General features: G+C 44.9%; 1 long non-coding RNA gene across 2 annotated transcripts in view; it reads right to left on the minus strand.

Moving 5' to 3' along the window:
* Window positions 1–1,267: 1,267 nt before the first annotated feature.
* Window positions 1,268–19,865, minus strand: part of LOC148776030 (uncharacterized) — a 58,909-nt gene continuing 40,311 nt past the window's right edge. Inside the window, exons 3-4 of one of the 2 annotated variants that reach the window (XR_016038799.1) lie at window positions 5,366–5,461; window positions 1,268–1,626 (exon numbers count right to left, since the gene is read on the minus strand). This is a non-coding gene — a long non-coding RNA (uncharacterized LOC148776030). The remainder of the gene's footprint in view (window positions 1,627–5,365; window positions 5,462–19,865) is intronic. The other variant, XR_016038800.1, reaches the window with a different exon arrangement.

Consider the following 19,865-nt stretch of genomic DNA (forward strand, 5'->3'; position numbering starts at 1 on the left):
TCTTTTTTCTATGCATTTTAAAAAAAAGAATTAAGGTCAAGCTGTATGTACAATCCTGATTCCAGAATATTAGTGTATAACTCAGACATGCACTCATGTTTTTTCCAAATCCTATTTAAACAAATGAGACCATACCCTTCTGAAGAGTAAGGACAGTGTCTGTCTCATCATAGTGACCCTAGGATCTAGTGAAGAGCCTGGCAGACAGTAATATTTCTGAACAAAACAACAATGAGGAGTATTTCATGGAGTGGGTACACCAGAACTCACTGAACCCTCCCTCTAGGAGGGTCTTAAAGGGTCTACGCTCTAACGTAGACATTAAAGTCGCCTTTACTTTTTCACCATTATAGATAATGCTGCAATTCTGGTATGCTTATTTGTTTTCTATATGAAGATTATTTTCCATAACAGATACTGTCAGCATTCCACCCCTAGGGCTTCCCAGAGGTACCTGAAGACTCTCCCAGGTCCATCTACTGGCTTCCTATATCACTTACCTGAACTTATTCTCTGACCATGGGGGTATGCTTATCTTAGCCTTGATGTCCCTAAGTGACCCTCAACTAGTGGGGATGGGAATTTCAGCTTCCTTGCTCAGCCGGGTGACCAATGAAGGGTGTGTTCTACACAATCTGTCAGATAATTCCCATAGGGTTGAGCCCCAGCTACCCAAAGTGGCCAGCTTATTAACATATTGATCATATTACCTTTCCTCCTTGAAAATGGAGTCAGAAAGCCAGAAGGCAGAGCTCTCATGTGGTACCACTCAATGTCAATTACAGGAACTGTCAATCACAGATCCCAACAGGAAAAGACGCGCGTTGCATCTCTTCCAAGACATTGGCTACCCCAACAACTCAGTCAATGAGAAACCATCATCACCTTGAACTCCTGCTTTTCTCCAACAGACTTTCTCTCAGAACAACCCCTCCCAACTTATTTTTTCTCTGTAAAACAGCATTCTTCTCCTTTGTTGGACTTGCCTACAGCTTTTGGGTTAGCTTGTGTGGGTGTATGCTTAGTTGCTCAGTCATGTCCGCCAGGCTTCTCTGTCCATGGAATAGCTTTTCTTGTCTCATATTGCAATTCCTCTGCTATTCCTGAACAGACCCTCTTTTACTGGTAAAATAACATTTTAAGGTCAACATTTTCATACCTGTTTCCCAGAATCCTCACTCCTTTACCATGCTTCCTGGGGTCACCTCCCAAGGAAACCACCCACTTGCACCAAATCCTTGTCTCAGGCTCTGCTGCTAGGAGACACCAAGCTAAGTCATAGCTTTGGATGGAATCTCGGCAGCAGAATTACTGAGTCAAACCAGATAACTTCTTTAAAGGTCCAGGATACATATTGATAGGCAAGTCATTTCCATGTAGGGATTTTCAAGCACTTTTAACCATCCTCAATTTTATTTTAAGAATTTTGACCCCAAACTGGATGTTAAAGAAAAAGAGGAAAAGAAGTTAAAACACACTCCTGCCAGGCTGGCACTGTACGATCATCAGGCAGCTTCATCTGAGCTTGTTCTTCTGTTGTTCACTTTTCTCTGTTGCTTGCTTTGCTTCATTTTCTTCTGTATTCCTGGACTGAGGCCAGTGGTTATAGAATTTTCTCTTTTGTCTCTACAGATAGAAAAGGAAAGGGAATTGAAGGCAGCAGAGAAAAGAATTCAGGAGTAGGGATGAATGAGATATTTCTTTAGAATATTTTCACCTTGGTTTTCTGGAACAACCAGAGTTTGGTATTTTCAGGGGAAATGAAAAGAAACAGACTGTGCTCTAAGAGGTTTTAGCCATTATTAAACTCCTGCAATGTATGAGAAGTATGCACAGTTGTGTTCCAAAATAAAATTGCAAGTTTAAGGATTGTCATAGTGACCCAGAAAGCATAGCTTCTCCAGGGAATCAGAGGAATGAAACTTCCTACCAGCTTTACTGCTGAGGCCATGACTGTACATGGAAGGAGAACGGTGGCTGTTCTCTGAAAATTAAGGACAAATCATTCTCTTTTGCCTAAGACTGACTGATAGTCCAAGAAAGCACAGTCAACTTTAGCTGGATTGACACTGGAGATAGAAAACTGAAGTGTTAGCACCTGTTGGCACTCACCTTTGGTGTCGGGGTGATCAACTCCTTTCTGCCAGGTTTTTGCACATGATGTGCAGTGGAGTTTTTTGTTTTTCTGTTTTTGTTTTTTTACAGAATAAAGAGAAGGATGTCTTGGTCAATGTCAGTTTAAAGGCATTTATTAAATCGGACATGTCTTCCCTTCAACCAGAAAATATCAGACGCCTTCTGATTGCCCTCATCCATTTTCAAAATTCCCCAAACAAGCTTTGCTGCCCTCTGGAGAATTCTAGCTTACTCATAAATCCATGTGAGGGAAAAGAGAATCACATGGTACCTGCAAACTTGATGCCCGACTGCCTGCAAGAGCATCTCTAGCAGAGCTCCAAGCCTGACTGATGAGGGAATACGTGGTGTTGAGGTGGAGGACCCTGAGTGGCAGAGGCTTTCCTCTGTGAGTGCATGCATGCATGCGTGCTAACTTGCTTCAGTCATGTCTCTTTCAACCCTATGGACTACAGTCTTCCAGGCTCTTCTGTCCATGAGACTCTTCAGGCATGAATACTGGAGTGGGTTGCCATGCTCTCCTCCAGGGAATCTTCCTGACCCAGGGATCGAACCCATGTGTCTTACATTTCTTGCATTGGCAAATGGGTTCTTCACCACTAGTGCCACCTGGGAAGCCTGGAGACACTCCTATGCTTATTAAACCAGATTCCCTTTTCCTTCTGGACACACAGCTAGACAACATGTCTCAACCTCCCTGACATTTAGGCAGGACCATATGATTGGCAGAGTGACATATATGACACTTTCAGGTCTGACTCTGGCCCTTGTACCCTTCTTCACCCTCCATCTTTCTGCCATTCTTGCAACTGGATGTGCAGGGCTCCACAGCCCCCAGAGGATGGGGGAATATCAGAAATGTAGAACCTTAGCCCCAGAGTCTTGCTTGGAGGTGACCTTCCCAAGAGAACAGCAGATCAGGAACAACAACAGGGTGAGTTGGGAATCAGGTGAGTGGGAAATCATCTTTCATTATGTCAACCCAACAGAGCTGTTTGTTATGACAGTTAATCTACCCTGACTAATACATCTTGCGCATATTGATTGTCTCTTGGCATGTGTGTTAGATTGCTTGGTAGAATCAGTTATGCCTCTTGTTCTGCCAAGCCTCACCCCGGCTCCTCACAGGAAGCAGCGTTTATCACAAAACAGTTACAAGAGCGGGTGAGTAGCATGTGGTCGACACCCGTGTTGAATACCATGGGAGCACAAATGCTCAGCGGAGGCGGGAGGGATGCCAGGCGATGAGGCACGAAAAGAGCAGAGATGTGCAACTGACAAGTGTGTAACTCACAGCACCAAACTGAGCATCAGCTGGCTTCTGCCAAGCACCGCACTTAGGGAGCATCAGTCTGGCACCCAAAAGCAACTCAGAAGTAGTTCAAATCTACATTATAGTTCCTTAATAAACCACATCACATGTGCAAAGCAAAACTTCTTAAAATTCTTTTTCTGCATCTCTCCATAATTAGTTCACACATGTACAGCAGCTGCTTCCCATCCTCGATGCCAAGCATCCTATATGCCAAGCTCATTCCCCTAAAATCTCTCTCTAAACCCATACCAAGCTGTCCCTCTCACCTTCCCCATCTCCCTCTCCCTCTTCAGAGCTACTCTTTGTCTCCCCACTCTCTAACTCTCTAAACTAAGCCAGGCTTTTGCCATTACTGGCCTGAACATTTCCTGTTACAGCTCAGAGGCTCAATTGATGAGTGGATCATAGACCCAGGAAGACTCATAAACAAAAACAAAGTTCTTAGAGGTGGCCTCGGGAAAGTGACTGTGAATATCTATGTTGTTGTTCTGTCGCTAAGTTTTATCCAACTCTTTGCAACCCCGTGGCTTCCCTGTCCTTCACTATCTCCTGGAATTTGCTCAAACTCATGTCCATTGAGTCGGTGACACCATCCAACCATTTCATCTTGTCGTCCCCTTCTCCTCCTGCCCTCAATCTTTCCCAGCTTCAGGGTCTTTTCAATGAGTCGGCTCTTCACATCAGGTGGCCAAAGTATCAGAGCTTCAAATTCAGCATCAGTCCTCCCAGTGAATATTCAGGGTTGATTTCCTTTAGGAATGACTGGTTTGATCTCCTTGAAGTTCAAGGGACTCTCGAGATTCCTCTCAAGTGAATATCTATGTATTATTATTACTATTATTACTAGTACAAGCAGATGGTCTCTCTACTACTTACGAGTTAGGTGACCTTGAGTGAATTCTTTGCATCTCTGAGCCACAATTTTCTCACCTGTGAAACAGGGCTTGCAGAACTTCACAGGATTCTTGAGGGAATGAATGAGTGTAGTATGTGAAAGCAGCTGGTGCACAGCCGGCGGCAAGCCGTGTGGTTTGTCCTGTCCTCCCTGAAGCTGCTGCTCCTCTATTCTCTATGAGGAGCATCAGAGGTGTGGGTCCAGCCCAATGGCACAAAGGAGGGTAAACTGGGGCTCCAGCATCAGTAGTATTGGGTGCTGATACCAGCTGCTCTGGATCTCACTCCGGAGTTTCCTGGTCAACTTTCAAGTGACCTTGAAGGAAAAACTGCTTTTCTCCATGCCTCCAGCTGAGTGTTCCCACCACAAGGGAAATGTGCCCACCCTCCGTCCCCCAGGGCAGGTTGTGAAGGTTAATGAATTGGTATTTGTGAAGTGCTTTGAGATCCGTGGATGAAAGGCCCTATGAAGTCAAAAGCGCTTGGATGATTATTAAATTGCCTTGCCTGAGGTCAGACAGCAGAGGACTAGGGGAGCTGGGAAGGAAAACCTGTTCCCTTTCTTCCATTCCCCTGCTAGAACAACGAAGACCGCAACCCGTTCTTGTTAAGATGGGCCTGTCCCTCTGTGGGTGGATGTCCTCGGGCCTTCACATCCTGTCTCTTTTCTTCCTGGCACCCTGGTTAGGGCCAGACGCAGGCTCCTCACCAGCCCCGCTCATCGGAATGCTGTACAGCTCCCCAGCTCGTGGGGAGAGCTCTGGGTTGCAGGGTTTTAAAAGATCAGGGAAGTTGTTGTGTGAGGGACCAAGAGTCCCACTTGACCCCTTGAGAAAGAAGGGACAGCCTTTCCCTGCCAGCTGGGCACCCAAACTCAGGAGGATCTCTTCCCTGGCTGAAGTAGGGGGCTATATTCCACACCTCCAGCAATTTCCTATGCCCCATTTTCTTTTCTTTTTTCCCCCCTTTTCCATCTAACTGCTAGGAGTTGCAGTATTTGTTTTACAAACATCTCCATACCTTTGTCTCTTCCGTCCCCGTGCTGGCGGTTGTGTAGACACCTCATTGCAATTCAGACACCTGTCACTTTTGGATGTCAATGTGGCTGTTGCCATGCTGATTAGTTAAGATGAAGAAAAAAAAATACAGCGCCATATAAATAAAAAATTAGAGACTGTCACGTTGTGTATAAAGGGCCCACCTTCCAACACTAGATCACGGCAAAGCCTCATTTCTTTTTGTCCTGAGTAACCCAGCTAAGGGGAATGCTTATCATGTCTTGTTTTAGTGATTAAGTGGTTAATGATTTAATGAACTAAGAAAAAAATCTCATTTGTTGCTTCCCTCGGACTTGGAAAAAATTTCAAAGAGCTGATTTTCTGTGTACCTCAGTCCAATATTGCTACCTGCTGGGATACGAACACAGTCTCTAAATAAATTGCTAGTGGCCTTAGGCGGGTGGAAGAGTCTCTCTTTGATCCTGCTCGAGCGGATGAAGTCAAATGTTCAATCAATCAATCACATTCGTAACTTGCAGCTACAATCGGGCTGACAACAGCCTATTATTTATTTTTAAAATCATATATTTCATTATTGCAAAACACACAGGCTCTCACGAGGGGAAGAGACTAAATTATTGATAAGCTGTATAGATGACGGAGTTTGTTGCTTCTGACATGCTTGTCACTAACTATTGTCAGGAAGAATTTACTAAGATGTAGAGTCGAGAAAGTTGGCCAGGAATATATGTCGCGCCAAAGTGGAGATGGGGAAGGAAACTCTAATGGCTTCTCTCTCTCTTATTGAATTCTTGTAGGTAAAAGGCAGCTGAAGGCAGAACAGGTTTCTATTGTAAAGCAAGACTTGAAAAGCCCCCAATTTGATTGCTACAGAGCAGGAGATTTGGTTCTCAAAATAGCCATGCGTCTGGGAAATGAATTTTTGCTGGTGTCTGTGCATTCCTGGAAATAACAATCGTAACTCTCCAGAATTCCCACATGGACCCGGGCCAGACATATTTATTCAGTATTGTGTGTCGGGGACCGGGGATGGGGGATGATGTGCAGATGCCGACTGGAAAAGAAGTCATGATGGAGGCTGGCTTTGGGCTCCAATTCTGGAAGAAGAGGGGGCAGCCTCCCCACTGCCTCCCTATCCTGCTCCCTGAGTGGCGGGGCATTAGCGGTGGAGGTGCCCTCTCTATGGACCCTCGATTGGACTTCTCTACAGGGCTTGAAGAAGGAAGGGCAGTCAGCAAAACACTGACCACTCCTTTCTGTGCGCGTCCTTCCTTTCTGTTGTCAATGGATGTGGAGGCTGTGGCAAGCCGGGATCCCTGATGAGGTTTGGAGTCACCACCGACCCCCTCCTCTGAAGGTCTCCCAGCAGTCACCTCCACAATAAGTTGGTCCTGGATTTGCCAGAAGAAAGAACCCCTGGACTGTGGGAACGGAAGATGTTTATTAAGGAAAGCTCAGTGTTCATGTGTATAGATCAAATCCTATTAGAACAAGTACCATTACATTTGAACAAAAACAGCTGTGGAACTGAAGCCTTCTCATACACACCCACCTTGGTTTGATACCCCCTCGAACACAAGTACAATGTAAGTGAAATACAAGTTCCTGTGGAGGCCCCATTGAGATTAGACATGTCCTTTTAATTTATTCACTAATTCCAAGATGATCTTCCCCTGGCAGGATGGGGAGAGGCAGTACTACGTATGTGCCCTAAAACCAACATTTTTCTCAAGGCAGAAGTGCCCTTCCTGACCAGCTCATCCAATGCCTCCCTTCCCTCTTACACAGATGAGAAAATGGAGAGAAATTGGAATCAGACAGCCAGTTAGTGGCAGATGGGGAACAAGACCCCAGGCCTCCAACCCCTTCCCTAAGTGAATTATTAACAGAACTTAAGTCAGAAAAGACGTGTCTCTTCCCAGTAAAGCGCTCAGCCCACTACATTATGCCACTTTCTAGTGTTCGTTTGGTTTTACGATACTGAACTCCATTTAGAACCCAGCTAGCTCGAAAACTCACTGAACCACCTGTTTTCACAATGCTGACCCCTGACAATGAGTAGAAAGGTTATAAAGGAGAAAGATTTGGAAGTAATTTCTGAATCCGTCAGAAGATGCTGGATCAATCTTCTCCGAGTTAGGAGCCCCCTCTCCAAGATTGGAACTGCCCCTTCCTTGTGTGTCACTTGGCTGACTCAGCCCCCTCTGGGGCACAGATTTCTGTCCATGATGTGAGAAGTGGTCTCCACGTGCTTTAAGTCAACTTCTAGCTCCAAAATTCAGCAGAAAAGTCTACATAAAATCTTCTTCAGTAGCATTTTCCTTTCTGTTTTTGCACATTTTGGCGCCTAAGTTAGCACATGTGGAAACTGAGTTGAGCAAAGCAATCAATGCACCAGAATAAACCATTCCTTATCATCTTCCTGATATGGGCCAAATAACTCTTCATTTGAAACAGGAACACCTGGCTTCACTGAACTTAGATGAGCCATGGAATCCCTCTCTACTTCCATTTTCCTATCTGTAAAAGGGGGATTTGGCTCTTTTTCTACCCACCCAGTGGGGGCAGATTGAAATGAGGATCTAACTCCATCACCTGAGTGAAAGGATAGAAAAAAGAAGCTTCAGGTCACCCCTGGAGAAGGAAATGGCAACCCACTCGAGTACTCTTGCCTGGTAAATCCCATGGACTGAAGGAGCCTGGTAGGCTCCTTCAGTCCATGGGGTCGCAAAGAGCCGGACACGACTGAGCAGTTTTGCAAAGTGCACTCCAGATGTGGGCAGCAGTATAATTTGCATGTGTGCTCATTTGCTCAGTGATGTCCAAGTCTTTGCGATCCCGTGGACTGTAGGCTGTCAGGCTCCTCTGTCCATGGATTTTCCAGGCAAGAATATTGGAGTGGGTTGCCATTTCCTACTCCAAGGGGCCTTCCCGACCCAAGGATCAAACCCACATCTCTTGTGTCTCCTGCATGGGGAGGCAAATTCTTTACCACCACGCCACCTAGTATGATTCGGTAATGGGAATTTACTAGAGATGAGAGAGTTTGCTGCAAATATAAGATTACATTTTTAATTACCTTCAGATGCTGACCTATGTAAATAAGCCTGTTTTGCTTCTTTGGGAGGGAGTAGGAGAGAAGGATGGGGTGGGACTCATTAACTTTCCTGGCAATGCTTTTTTGCAGCAGTTTCAAGGAAAGTCTTTTGGAGGGGGAGAACCCAGCTTTCTGCAAGGCTGGCATGGATGAGTGATGCAGAGGAGCCTGCTTCTTCTTTTCTGTTTTCATTCTTTCCTGTTTTCTGAGTTGTAAGGTGCATTTGTCCACTAACATCACCCTGGCAACTGTCCTTTGACAAAGTCCATAAGCATTCTGGTCACTTCCTGTGTGTGACTTTTTTGAAGCCCATTGGCTGCACACTTTGGTGAGAGTTGTCACCACAAGGAAAGTTGGAGAATCTGCATGGCACTGGGTTGTGGGATGCCACACAGATGGCTTTTTTTCCCTGGCAAGATAAGACTATATTAAGTATGATTTTATGAATAGTTTCCCTTCCAGCCTTGGCCCCCTTGAGGGCGCCCATGATTGGTCAGTTGTATGATTACAATGGGCACTAATTATACCCGGAAGCTAAGGAATAGCAGGCATAACTTACAAAGCCCTTGGTGATAAGGGTTTGGGATAAACACAATGAGATAAAAAACGACTTTATCCTTCCTAAAGGACAGAGGAATTACTTCTTGAAAAATGAGTGACTTAGAAAAACCATTAAATTGAGGAACAGAAATAAAACAGAAATGCTTCCAACTTTTCACCGGTTAGGGGAGCACAGACAAATTTGAATTAACCCTGTGTGGACCATGGTGGAATCAGTAGAGGGCAGTCACTAATTCATCCTGGATGGATTCTGGAAGCACTAGGATTTCAGGGTGTTTGATTCAAAATGAAGGGAATTTTCAAGTATGGAAGTTGAATAAGGTCCTCTTTCTAGACCCCAAATATCTTCTAGTCCTCAAGGAAGAGCCCCCACCTACACCCTGATACAAAGGCTCGTTAAAAGCCTGTTTTGTTTTGTTTTTAAGTGACTCAGCAGCTGTGCCCCAAGACTTCGAATGTGTCTTCAGCCTGTGGCTCTCCTCTCTCATATTGCTGTGCCAGGAACGTTCAACAGAGTCAGGAAGGCTGTATAATGATGTACCACACATGGGCACACAGAGACAGCACAAGTCCAAAAGGAACCTTCTGAAAGGAGGGAGACGGGAGCAGGAGAAAGACACACCAGGGAGGGAGAGTTGCTTGTTTTCGGTGGACAGCTCGCTCTAGCATCTGCTCTCAAGATTGGCTTGCTTCCTCATGATTTCGGAATGATCAGGGAATCAGGCAATGGGACCCCACTCCAGTACTCTTGCCTGGAAAATCCCATGGGCAGAGGAGCCTGGTAGGCTACAGCCCATGGGGTCGCTAAGAGTCAGACATGACTGAGTGACTTCACTTTCACTTTTCACTTTCATGCGTTGGGGAAGGAAATGGCGACCCACTCCAGTGTTCTTGCCTGGAGAATCCCAGGGACGGGGGAGCCTGGTGGGCTGCTGTCTGTGGGGTCACACAGAGTCGGACACGACTGAAGCGACTTAGCAGCAGCAGCAGGGAATCAGGTGAAGCTGGGGTAGCCCAGCTTCTGCCCCGCTCTTTCTCTTTGGAGCATCTGGCACATAGACCAGGACATGCCCGGCCTTAGTCCAAGACAGACCCTCCATCACCCAAGGGGTTTCATGTCCAGGTGGCAAATGATTTTGTGGCAGCCAGGTTCATTGAGTCTGGTCCTCTTTCTAGACCCCAAATATCTTCTAGCCCTCAAGAGCCCCCACCTATACCATGATACAAGTTCAAGTTCAATGATCTTAGACTTGTCCACAAGACTCTCTGTGGTCTGGTCTTCATTGATCTCATCTTCTACCACTCTATCTCTTGCTCACTCTGATCCATACACATGGCTTTCCTGCCATTCCTCAAACAGGACTAGCTCCTAACCCAAGACCTTCCCACTCACTCTTCCTCTGCCTGAAACAATCTCTCCCCAGATATCTCCGTGGCTCCCACCCACTTGTGTCAGGTCTCTACTCAGAGGTACCTACTGGGTCCCTGAATACCCTGTATACCCTGTATAAAGTAGCGACAAGTTCCCCTCCCCCAGCCTCACTCCCTTCCCTTAAGAGATTTGTCTACAAAGCCTACACTATGTGACTCATGTATTCTTGTTTCCTTGTTTACTATCTGTCTATCCCTTCACCCCTGGAGAAGGCACTGGCACCCCACTCCAGTACTCTTGCCTGGAAAATCCCATGGACGGAGGAGCCTGGTTGGCTGCAGTCCATGGAGTCGCTAAGAGTCGGATACGACTGAGCGACTTCACTTTCACTTTTCACTTTCATGCATTGGAGAAGGAAATGGCAACCCACTCCAGTGTTCTTGCCTGGAGAATCCCAGAGACAGCGGAGCCTGGGTTGCCATCTATGGGGTCGCACAGAGTCGGACACGACTGAAGCGACTTAGCAGCAGCAGCAGCAGCATCCCTTTACCCCACCTTGACAAAGAAGCTCCATGAGACAGGGGACTTGGATTCATTCACACTGCAGCCTCAAAACTTAGCATAATGATTGGTGCTAAAAAAAAAGTGTTGAATCAAATTTCAGTTCAAACCCTCATATAGACCAGGTGGCCCAAATCTCCTCTCAAGCCACATTGTAAGGTAGATGCCCTTGGGAGATGTATGAGTACCAGCCCTTTCTTTGCTGCTAAAAGGCCACACACACGGCCCATGGATATTACTGAAGGACATGATTAAGTAGTAAAGGTAGAAGATGCAGGTGATATAGTCATTGCCCACTATCAACTGGCTGAGAATAACCTTCAAAGTTTCCATTTATGTGTTATTTTCATTTTTGATCATAAACCTAGCAGAAAGCGGTTTCTAGGTTTTTGGCAGAATATCAATAATTTCCCTGGATTCCACTCTCCCAAGTTGTCAGAGAAGAAGGGATATTGTTTGACAGAAATAGACTTGAATAGGCAGCCTCAGTCACTGTCTTTCCCTTGAAATCTAAACCATGGCAGCACCTAAAGTGAGTCTCTTGTAGATGGTATATAGTTGGATCATGTTCTTTTTAATCCAGTCCACCTATTCCCGCCATTTGAGTAGAGTTTAATTCATTTTCTTTTAATGTAATTACTTATAAGGAAGGGCTTACTCATTTCATTTTGCTATTCTACACATCATACCATTCTTTTTTTTTGGCTTCAATTTCACCATTACTACTTTCTTTTGTGTTAAATAGATATTTTATAGGGTACTACTTTAATTCCCTTATTGCTTTTGCCATATATTTTTATTTTCTTAGTGATTGCTCTGGATATTACAATTAACAATTTATAACAATCTAGTCCAGATTAATACCAATTTAGTTTCAATAGTGTTCAAAAACTGCTCCTATAAGACTGTCCCCTCTTCATGTGGTTAGGGTAACAAATTACATCTTTATGCTTTGTGTGTCCGTCAACATGGATTTATAATTACTATTTTAGGAAGATATCTTTTAAAGCATATAGGAAAAAGGAAACAAACCAAAAAGAGACTAATGCTGTGTTTTATATTTATCTATGTAGTTACCTTTAACAATGTCCTTTATTTCTTTAGGTGAATTTGAGTTATTTCTGAAAGACATTTAAGCCTGAAAGACTTCCTTCAGCATTTCTTGTAAGGAAGATCAACCAGCTACGAATTCTCTCCATTTTTGTTCATCTGGGAATGTCTTAATTTCTCCTTTATATTTGAAGAATAGTTTTGTAAGATATAGAAGTCTTGGTTGGTGTTTTTATCATTTCAACATTCTGAATATGTCATCCCACTGCTTTCTGGCCTCCATGGTTTCTGAAGAGAAATTAGCTATATTCTAATTGAGGATCACTGATTGCCGGGAGAAATATCAATAACCTCAGATATGCATATGACACCACCCTTATGGCAGAAAGTGAAGAGGAACTCAAAAGCCTCTTGATGAAAGTGAAAGAAGAGAGTGAAAAAGTTGGCTTGAAGCTCAACATTCAGAAAACTAATATCATGGCATCTGGTCCCATCACTTCATGGGGAAACAGTGGAAACAGTGTCAGACTTTATATTTTTGGGCTCCAAAATCACTGCAGATTCTGATTGCAGCCATGAAATTAAAAGACGCTTATTCCTTGGAAGGAAAGTTATGACCAACCTAGACAGCATATTAAAAAGCAGAGACATTACTTTGCCAATAAAGGTCCGTCTGGTCAAGGCTATGGTTTTTCCCATGGTCATGTATGGATGTGAGAGTTGGACTATAAAGAAAGCTGATCACCGAAGAATTGGTGGTTTTGAACTGTGGTGCTGGAGAAGACTCTTGAGAGTCCCTTGGACTGCAAGAAGATCCGACCAGTCCATCCTAAAGGAGATCAGTCCTGGGAGTTCATTGGAAGGACTGATGTTGAAGCAGAAACTCCAATACTCTGGCCACCTCATGCAAAGCACTGACTCACTGGAAAAGACTCCGACACTGGGAGGGACTGGGGGCAGGAGGAGAAGGGGACGACTGAGAATGAGATGGCTGGATGGCATCACCGACTCGATGGACATGGGTTTGAGTGAACTCTGGGAGTTGGTGATGGACAGGGAGGCCTGGCGTGCTGTGATTCATGAGGTCGCAAAGAGTCGGACACGACTGAGCGACTGAACTGAACTGACAGCATATTAAAAAGCAGAGACATTACTTTGTCAACAAAGGTCTGTCTAGTCAAGGCTATGTTTTTTCCAATAGTCACGTATGGATATGAGAGTTGGACTGTGAAGAAAGCTGAGCACTGAAGAACTGATGCTTTTGAACTATGGTGTTGGAGAAGATTCTTGAGAGTCCCTTGGACTGCAAGGAGATCCAACCAGTCCATCCTAAAGGAGATCAGTCCTGGGAGTTCATTGGAAGGACTGATGTTGAAGCTGAAACTCCAATACTTTGGCCACCTGATGCGAAGAGCTGACTCATTTGAAAAGACCCTGATGCTGGGAAAGATTTGAGGGCAGGAGAAGAAGGGGACGAGAGAGGATGAGATGGTTGGATGGCATCACCAACTCAATGGACATGAGTTTGGGTAAACTCCAGGAGTTGGGGATGGACAAGGATGCCTGGCATGCTGTGGTTCATGGGGCTGCAAAGAGTCAGACATGACTGAGCGACTGAACTGAACTGTACAGAGCAAGTCACATCTCTTTTACCGCTTTCAAGAAATCTTTTTTTGTCTTAAATTATACAGAGTTTGATTTCACTTTATCTCTGTGAATCTTTTTTGTATTTATCCTTCTTGGAGTTTGTTGAGCTTCTTGGGTGAGTAGATTAACGTTTTCAACATTTTAAATTTTGAGTCATTATTTCTTCAAATATTCCACCTACCTCCCTTTCTCTCTCTGCCTTCCTGAAACTCCCGTTATACATATGATGGTATTCTTGATGGTGTCCTATAGGTCTCTTAGGCTGTTAATTTTCCTTCCTTATTTTTTCTTTCTGCAGCTCATATTGGATATTTAATCCATTTTCAAGTTTGCTGATTCTTTCTTCTGTCTGCTTAACTGTGCTAGTGAGCCCACCTAGTGAATTTATTTTTTAGCCCATCAGATAAAGACACACACACACACATCTTCCACAGTCCTTCTGATATAAACATAACACAATGATAATACATGGCTCACTTCCCTGGTGGCTCAGCAGTAAAGAGTCTGCCTGCCAATGCAGGAAGTATGGATTTGATCCCTGGGTCAGGAAGATTCCCCTGGAGAGGAAAATGGTAACCCACTCCAGTATTCTTGCCTGGGAAATCCCACGGAGAGAGGAGCCTGCCTGGCTACAGTCCAAGAGGTCGCAAAGAGTTGGACACTTCTTAGAGACTAAAAAACAAGTGAATTATTAATTTCTAATATTGTAATTGTCAACTTGAGAATTTCCATTTGATTCCCTTTTGTAATTTCTATGTCTTAATTGATATTCTCTATTTGGTGATGCATCATTCTCATAATTTTCTTTAGCTTTCTGAACACGTTTAAAATGTTTGATATAGAGTCTTGGTCTAGTAAACCAGACATCTAGGTTTTCTCAGGGAGTCTCTATTGACTGTTTTTCTTTCTGTGCATGAACCATACATTTCGTTTTTTTGCATGCCTCAAATTTTTTTTTGTTGAAAACCGGACATTGAACATTTTAACATGGCGGTTCTGGAAATTAGATTATCTTCCTTCCCACAGTTTATAGATTTCTATGTATTTTAGTTGTTTAATGACTTTTCTGAACTAATTTTGTAAAGTCTGTATTCTTTGTCAACTGTGATCACTGAAGTCTCTATTTCATTGGCTTAGTAATCAGCCAGAGGGTAGAAAGTGATGTCTTTAGATGTCTAGAACAACAAAAAAACTCTCGGTCTTTGTAGATGAGTTTTGATACCTACTGGGGCATGCCTTCAACACTCAGGTAAGCAGCTGACAACTCTGCCTTAACCTTTTCTTCCTGTTTGTGCAACAATTTAAGGTCAGCCAACTATAAGACCTTAGTGACTTCTCAGTTCTTTCCTGAGCATGAATCCACCACTTGGTGTGCCTGCAGCCTGCAATACTCTCAAGAAAATGCCAGAGCTTTTCAAAGCCCTTATTTCTCAAAGTATCTTATCATCCAGGTTTTTCTCTCAAATTTTTGGTTAGTTTATTGTTTGCCCCAGCTGTTATACACTGCCCAGCCAGCAGGAACTAGTACATGTCCTTAAATATCTTTGACAAATGCCCTTTGGATAACCATCTCAGTACTGGGAGAGTTCTAAGTTAAGCAAGATAATGGCAAGCCCTTTAAACTACTCTTCTGGGAAGCCACCTGACAGATCAAAACAACCAACCACAATTCTATTTATTGTTTCATGCTTTTGATTAATTTCCAGAATTCAAAAAAATGTTGATTCTGAGGAAGTTTTTGCCAGTTTATACATCCCTTCTAAGGAGGAATGAACTATTGGAGTTCTTAACTTATGTCAGTCTGATAAATATTTTTTAAGTACCAACTTTGTGCTCCACATTGTGCCAGGTACTGGGGAGACAGAAATGCTTAATTTCAGAGGTCATGAATTGCATCCCCCAAGGAACAGACATTTAATGTGGGATGAAGAGGGAAAATTAGAGTGACCTAGGAAAAGAAGCAAGGGAGGTATTCAGGAAGAAGGATCAGGAGGGGTGCAGAGGCACTGAAACACGGAGAGGTCTGGGAGTGGGGGTGGGAAAGGCCAGTGCGCTGGGCAGGCAGTGGTGGGGGGAGGGAGGCGGTGGCGCCAGCTGTGACTGGGAAGGGACAAAGCAGGGACGATGTCATCCAGCATCGGTGGCAGAGATCTGGACCTTATCTTAAAAGTGACAGAAGTTGTCATAATGATCAAGCCAGTGCGGGAGAGGCTTCCACACTTATGCTCTAAGACTCAAGAATGTAACCTTTCCCCTCTAAGTAATGTCAATTTGATCTAGCACAGAGATCTTTCTCATCACTGAGAGATAAAAACCTCATACTGGACATTCTTAATGTCTGCGATTTAAAACAGTCTGAGATGAACTCTGGGATGAATTTTTGCCTTCTCAGAATGTGCTCTCAGTTTTGTTCTGGACTTTCCTTACCCCCTTCTTCTACCCTCTTCCGGGAGGCAGCGTCATCATTCACTGTTGTCATTTGTTTTTTTTTTTGTTTGTTTGTTTGTTTGTGGTAGGAGAACTTCTGTTCCCTCCTGGCATTGTGGGAGAGGTATGTCCTGTGGGCTTCTCCTCCCTGTGACATCCCAGGTCTTCACCAAGCTCTCCAGAGATGTGTCCCATCCCATGGCCCCTCATAACTGGTACCTGTTTGGGTGAGACTGGGCTGGGCCCCTGCCCCTGCACAACTCACAGTGGCTTTCAGCCAAAGTCCTTTTTACCCTGCAGCTTCCATCGCCTTCCATCTGCTGCTTATGTGACCAGGTGTTCATGCACCTCTTCAGAAATAAAGACGGCACAGGCATTCCAACCCAGTGGAAGAGGTAGCTGACTTCGACACACCCATCCTCTCGCCTATGCCCAGAAAACCACTTGGTCCCTGTTTATCCAGAATTTTTTCAGTTTTACAGCTGAAAGTTCCATGCCTAGAAAACCTTTCAGTCTCAGACAAGTGAAGTCCATTGGTCACCCTATGCCCATTCCCCCTGGTGGCCAGTGGCTAGAAGTCAGGGAACCAAAGCGATGAAGACAGAAAAGAACCTATATTGATCCAGATAATAAGTGAAGTGGCCCCACCCCTAGACAGCCACAAAGCTCCAGTGTTCATTCCACTCTGGTAAGACTACAAAACAACCTCCTTGCTTGTATATTTGCAGGGGAAGAAGTTATTCGCCACATAAATGGATTTGATAAAATAAATAAATAAGTAGGACATGTGCTTTAAAATGTAAGGATTAAGTAGCTAAGCCTTATGCCGAAATCAGAAGAGAAACAAGAATCTTAGGTCATGTATCGGAGTTTACGCAAACATCATCTAATTCTTATTTATTTGGTTAACACTTTGGGGCAGGAGAAGAAAGTCAAATGTTATAGTTTCAACATCAAAAACATATGTAAAGCAGTTCTTACTCACCCGCACAGTTGATGGAAACTGCCCCTTTCGAAAGAGCGTGGAAGAATGTCTTTGTGTTTCTGAGTTTTCACGTTCTTGACTTACCAGATCAAGGACAGATGTGAATATATTTTTCAACTTCATAACCAACAGGGAGTATTGCAACTTAAAGCAGCTGGGGGAGAAAGCTATGTATAATACAATGTTCTTTCTGGAAACTGACTTAGTGGGGTGGTTACCTTGATTCACTGGGAGAAATACGATTTGGGGGATCAAGGGGGATACTGGTGTTAAGGGAAGTCCCTATAGATCCCTCAGGGAAAATGTCCGTTTTCAAAAGGATGTCCAGCTCTCTTTCTGTCCAAGATCCAAACATGCTAGGGATACCATTTGGGGACAGGGGCCAGTGAATTTCCTGCTGCTGCTGCTGCTAAGTCACATCAGTCGTGTCCGACTCTGTGCGACCCCATAGACGGCAGCTGACCAGGCTCCCCCGTCCCTGGGATTCTCCAGGCAAGAACACTGGAGTGGTTTGCCATTTCCTTCTCCAATGCATGAAAGTGAAAAGTGAAAGTGAAGTCGCTCAGTCGTGTCCGACTCTTAGCGACCACATGGACTGCAGCCTACCAGGCTCCTCCATCCATGGGATTTTCCAGGCAAGAGTACTGGAGTGGGGTGCCATGAATTTCCTACTAGATGCCAAATTCTATGGTAAGTGCTTTACCTGTGTTATTTTATTTGATTTCTAGAATAATCTTTTGTGGAAGATATTGCAGGTCCTCAGGCCCTTAGCCAAAAATTCTCGGGGTCTGTTGTGTTTCAAAATTAAGCCTTTTCCTCTCAGATTTTGGAAAAAGAGTAATACGGGTATACAGTCCCTGATGCCCCCTAGGATCAGCAGTATCACACTTTGATCAAACACATGCCTATTTTCACCTTTGGTGGGACAAATAAGTTATACATCACTTCTTACTAATGTAGGTCAGACTTCACCACTCACTGAGTTTTTGTGCCAAAAATTTAGGGAAAAAAAGGGGAGGCTTTCTGTTTTCAGAGGTTTGGGGATTTCAGAATGACAAGATGGCAATTTGACTTGTACACCAAGACCCACAGGACAGGTAAGGAAAAGTTCATTCTCTGTATTTCAGTCTCTTCTAATTTTAAGCTACCGTTTCTCCATTGACTCCTTCTCAGTCTTCAGAATTTGAGGTCAGCCAGTTCTTGCCTTTCCAGCCCCCTTGGCAGGACGTCCCTTGTGGCTCAGCTGGTAAGAAATCTGCCTGCAATGTGGGAGACCTGCGTTCAATCGCTGGGCTGGGAAGATCCCCTGGAGAAAGGAAAGGTTACCCACTCCTGGGTTCTGGCCTGGAGAATTCCATGAACTGCATAGTCCATGGGGTCACAAAGAGTTGGACAGAACTGAGCGACTTTCACTTTCACAGTCAGGCCTGCTTCAAGGACCGAAGGCTGGCTGCTCCAGCTGAGTGTTGAGCGCCCCCCTGGATTCCTCAACTGCTCGGGATTTGGCATCAGCCTTCTTTTATATAAATTCACTTCTTCCTCCTTGTCTCCTAAAGAAGGAACATCAGTGGGCAAACAAAAAGCAAAAATACGGCTCTTTTTTTTTTTTTTAAATGAGACACCTAGGACTCCCCTCTCTGGGATCCTCATGGCTCGGGAGCTGTTAATGTGGCTCTAGAACATTCCATGTCTCTTGAATAGTGTTTCCAGGGCAGTAGGGAAGGGTCTCTGTCCATACACACACGGGGAGCATAGCTCAACATGTGGTAACCCCTTGCCCACGGTGGTCTCGGGAGAAAGAAACCAAAGGCTCTCAGAGAAGCAGGCGGGCATCTCCCAACTCTGAGCTGTGCATGGTACCCACAGGGGAGATGCACCTGTGGGCAAGGCCCAGATGAACACTATTGGCAAAGCTCAGGTGACAAGACTGAGCTGAGTCCACCCACCTGTGTGAGGGGAGTGGGCGTCCCTGCTTTGCAGGAGCATCCCTGCAGATTGCTGCCCCTCCCTCCTGCCTGATTTCTGGCCAAGGTGAAGCAAGGGATCCAGAGCCGAGAGACCAAAGCCAGGAGGAGCTGGGCGTGTGATGGGCCAATGGACAGACCACCAGATCCTGTGTAAGCCCCGAGAACAGGGCATAGGCTTGGTGGGTCCTCAATTGCAGCTCTGTGGGCTGCAAGGAGCTGGAGAACTGCCAAACTCGACTTCCGCCCCTTCAGGCAGACTGTGAATGCCTTTCAAGACATGATTCAGCCCCACTATCCAGAGAGCCAGCAGAGGAGAGCAGGGGATGGAACCAAGGACGCGGTCTCGCCGCAGCAGAAAGAAAAGTTTTGCCCAAGTGCAGAAGCTCTGCAGTGCACTGGGCTCCCCTGCTGACCCAGCTAATGTTCTAACTTTCAAAGAACAGGTAGGAGTCTGACAGGCTCACCGAAAATAGAGAAAAAGAAAGCTTCCCTGAGAACTTTTAAAATCGTATTTTTCCCCCTCTCCATTTCTGAAGGGACTTGAGCCCACGTTCTTGCCTGGGGAGCAGGGAAGGAGAAGCAGGGAGTGAAGGCGTGAGGTGTCCAGGGGCACTCACTGGGCGGGGCACTGGGAAGATACCCCTGAGGGTGGAGGGAGTTCTGGCCGGGACACTGTAAACAAGAGACAATACAGAAAATGCAGCCCCATCTGGCTTCCATTCACAGGATGATGGCTTCCCGCCAGGCACTGTGCTGAGAGTTGGATGTGGGGACCATCGCCCTCTGTCATCAATTCTAAAACAAACATCCATTGCATATTTTTGTATCACCACA

This window comes from Moschus berezovskii, chromosome 12 (genome assembly GCF_049115385.1).
Source record: "Moschus berezovskii isolate FMDL1 chromosome 12, NW_MosBer_1.0, whole genome shotgun sequence".
NCBI lineage: Eukaryota > Metazoa > Chordata > Mammalia > Artiodactyla > Moschidae > Moschus > Moschus berezovskii.